The 4,217-nt window shown below is 38.0% G+C and overlaps 1 long non-coding RNA gene across 2 annotated transcripts; it reads left to right on the forward strand.

The window, feature by feature from the left end:
* Nucleotides 1–2,627: 2,627 nt before the first annotated feature.
* Nucleotides 2,628–4,217, forward strand: LOC309491854. 2 transcript variants are annotated; one of them, XR_014203347.1, is made up of 4 exons: nucleotides 2,628–3,109; nucleotides 3,205–3,432; nucleotides 3,982–4,072; nucleotides 4,165–4,217. It is a non-coding gene; the product is annotated as an uncharacterized lncRNA (long non-coding RNA). The 2 variants fall into 2 exon arrangements; XR_014203348.1 differs by having other exon boundaries at nucleotides 2,630–3,109; nucleotides 3,209–3,432.

The following is a 4,217-nucleotide window of genomic DNA, read 5'->3' on the forward strand; positions in this document are numbered from 1 at the left end:
CATAATGCACTCACTGATCCAACACACTGATACTGATGTATGCATTGTCTTTCATGGCTGTTTACGTTCACTTTAGACATGACAGAGTTCTCATCGTGTCTTCTTGCTCTTGGATGTTTAAATTGGCAAGGCTTAAAAACACGCAAATGAGTTTAGTTTAAACACCGATAGAATTGTGTGCCATTCAGGTCGTAAATGACTGGTCAAAGTAGAGCATACGGCACTCGCATTGAACAAAGTTTACAAACGTTTTTTCCACATTTTGTGGAACGTATTGAGATGCCAGAATGTGTATCCATTGTCAGAAACATACATTAGCTGAACTCTGTCTGTTTGTTTTCTTATGCATTGTTATTTTCAACAAACCATATAGATGCGTCGTCAGATTTGAGATTAACCGCTGTGCAAGTCTGTGCCGAACCGTGGGATTTTTTTACAGAGAACCGTTTCACCCCTAATATTTACATGCTCATCTAAACGTCGCTCTCAGCAGCGTGCATCATGTCTGGATGTTCATTAAAAGTATATCGCTACAAAGGTATTTCCAGCTTCTCTTAAGCAAAGAACGGAAAGTCTCGTTACATGTGTACGAGTGCGAGCAGGAGCAATAAGTTGCTGGCTGCAGTTCACTTAACAGCCACCGGTGTCGCTAATAACTAGGGTTTCTGAATTCTACAAATAGCACATTTATACTTTTTTATGTAATAAAATATACTTTGAACTGTGTCTTGCATCTGTACCCTTTTTTTTTTCTTTTTTACGTTTGGTATGTTTCTGTAACAATTTATGCTCTCTTTGAAGGTTGCCTTTTCTTTAGCTTTTGTGACATGTTTTTGTTGGAAAATAGGATTAAGTGACATCCAAATGTAAAACCTGACCTGGAAGCACATGGAATACTACAGTATATTGCAGGATTCGTCTGTACGGTTTGTGTTTTGGTTACTCTGAGATCCTTTAATCCTATCTGAGTTTTCAGCACCCCGCTGGGAATAATTGGTATGTTTTCAGTTTAGTCACACTTCTGTTCTCTGGTAGGACTCTCTGGAGTCTGAGAGGTCTTACAGGTCTCCGTTCTCTCCAATTTGCCCTTATGAGTGTGAGTGCACAACGCCCTCCGACTAATTCTGCCTCCCGCTGTGCTCTGTCCTCACTTGTTTGTAACCAATTACAGCTTGAGAGAGTGAAAACAAACATACATCAGCTTGGACGAATCATATGTGCCCGTGCTGAAATTACCCATGAGGCCCTGAAATGAAAAGCAGCTGATGTCTGCAGGATGCCAAATCTCTTCCACTGTGTCTGCAATGCGGTGCGCTGTGAAGACTGTTGAGGACGCGAACATTAGGTCATGATTGTTCGTGATTCTGTTTTCTACTCCACTCCCTTTCCTCCTCTAAGTCTAGCCGAAGGCTATTATGATGAGGCTTTCTGAATATATTATGCATGTTCATGCAGAAAGATTGTGTGGCATGTGATGCACCAGACCATGTTTAAAATCATAGTGAGATAATTTATGAATTCAGTTCAATAAAAAAATAAAAAAAAACATTATATATATCTATATACTGTATATACCAGCATCATATTTCTGATGTGGTGTTAGCATTGCACATAAGACTAGTGATCAACAAGATTTAAGGATTTTTGTATGCTAATGCTATAGATGTGGCTAATATAATATATGTTTTAAATGCTAATACAATTTAACTAGCATTTCAGATGCACACACATGCACTTGCTGACGTTAAAGGTAGGGTAGGCAATTTTGGAGAGGCAAGCGATTGCAAGTTAGCTTTGAAAGCATGAGATCCCACCCTCCCTTCACAGCGCTCTCTAAAGCCATGCCTCGTTCAAAACACAGCAGAGTCTGTGAGTGTGAACCGTCACGAGATGAGAGACAGCGTTAAATTACCTCATGTCTCAAAGCAAATAACATTGACAATAATAAAGAACGTAACCACTTGAACAGGGCACTGACTTGTACCACCTGACTGCTGCACTATCATTTCAGTGTTTACATTGAATTGAAACACATAAATCCGAGTCTGAGGACGTGAACCGCTCTGGGCAGAATGTCACGGTTTGCCATCTCGCTATTATGGTTGCGACAATGCAGCTTAAGCTTGTTGTTTTGGTTCAGGAGGAACTGTAGAAGGCGGCTGCTGTTTGTTTACGACGTCTGCTGACAAATCAGTATAGTCTTACAGAACGTCTTCCACAGAAGATATATGTACATGTTTTAATATTCAGCCCTTTTTTTATATAGCATGTTAAAGTTGTCACTTTTTGAGGGTGAGCAAAAGCACACAGTTTTTGTGTCTGTCCTTTTAAATGCAAATGAGCTGCTGCTCCCAGCACAGTGGGCGGCGCTACAACAACTTGTGTCCTTAGCAGCTTCGATTACCTCACACAGACATGCACTGAAAATTTCAAAAACATTTATAAAACTAACAAATGGTTAGTTGATGAATTTATGTAGCTTTTGTTTAGTTATCTTCTAGTCATTGATTAGCATGTTCTGTCTTGATTTATCTATAAATCGTGTTCCAGGGTTTATGTACATTTTAAGGTGTGTGATGTCACCAACCTGGGAGGAATGTTGTGTAGTCCCTACACTGTAACGGATTTCTGTAATTTGAACAGTATTTTACTGTAATATGTACAGTAAGATACTGTAAAATATGTATACAGTATGTTACTGTAAACACCAAAGGATTATGGGAAAATATAGGGTCACTACTGTAATTCTTCACTACTGTAAATCAATTTACAGTAGTGAACTTGCCCGCGAAAAACTGACCAATGGCAAGAGGGATTTCTTTTCAAGTGTTTTTTTGAGGGGTGAAGTGGCAGTTAATGCACGGACAAAAGATCATGTAACTCACCAAAAAGGTTAGTATATAATTTCTATTTTATGTAAAATAAACATTTTCAAATGTTTTTACTTATGTTAACAGCAAACTAACATGATGTATCGTTTTGTTTTCGTCTGAATGGTTTTAGTGTCTTTTTTTCCTGACTGTCGTCAGAATGTTTTTTTTGGTGCCTTTATTACTGTCTTTTTTCCTGACTGTCGGCCGGGTCGCTGTCACGGTGATAATATTAACTGGTGAGTAAGTTAAGTTCACCTATATTAGCCGAAATATTCTTTAGTCAAAACTATAAAAAATAATGGTTGTGTGTTCTCTGCCTCTTTAACGCAAGTTAGCTCATCAGGCGGGCGGAGTCGACGGTAACGTTAACCGAGCTAACAGCGAACTCAACATGAAATACTGAGGTAAAGTGAGATAGACGAAACCCTTGTTAAAGTGCGGGTTTTAAACAATATTTTCACGTAGGCCTATATGATTTATTTTCAGGTTTGTGATCTGGATAATGCCATCTGCAACGATGGAGTGTGTTGGAGCCTTTTCATTGTGATAACATCAACTGGTATGTAACGTTATGGTCAACTTCACCTAAATTAGCCGAAGTAAACTTATTAAACAGAGAAGCATAATAACTTTGGTATGTTCTGTCTCCTCTTTCACAACTTTTTGGCAGATGTACAGCGTAAATACTGAGTAAAACTTAGTTAAAGGGATAACGTAGTACACCTTAAACAGAAAATTATGTATGTCATCATTTACTCGCCCACAACGTGTTCTAAACCTGCATGAAGTTCTTTCGTCTGAACATTTATGTAAAATAAGATATTATTAAGATATAAAATAAGATATTTTGAATAATGTTGGTAAATAGTGGCTGGTCCGCATGGACTTCTATAATAGAAAAAATACTTTGGATGTCAATGGGGACCAGTAACTGTTTGGTTGCTCATGTTCTTTAAAATATCTTCTTTTGTATACAGCACATTAAATAATTTAATGGAAGTTATGAACAAGTTGAGGGTGAGTAAATGGTGACAGAATTTACAATTTTGAGTAAACTAACCCTTTATCCAACACCATTGTTAATTTCATCTTTTGTTTTATTTTCAAGTTTGTGGTCTGAATTATGTCGTCTGAAATGTCGGAGGTGTATTTTGGAGTCTTTTTTGTGATTGCCTTCGTAATGGTGATAACATCTACAGGTGAGTAAGATGACATCAACTAAATTAGCTGAAGTATGCATTAGTTAAGCAGGCAAACATGTTCTTTTCTGTTCTTTATTTTGAATTTGCAGCGGCCATTCCCTCCGGACTGTACATCACTGCTGACGCTCTCCACTAATACACA

The sequence above is a fragment of the Leuciscus leuciscus genome, assembly GCF_965113295.1.
Source record: "Leuciscus leuciscus genome assembly, contig: HAP1_SCAFFOLD_637, whole genome shotgun sequence".
In the NCBI taxonomy this organism is placed as follows: Eukaryota; Metazoa; Chordata; class Actinopteri; order Cypriniformes; family Leuciscidae; genus Leuciscus; species Leuciscus leuciscus.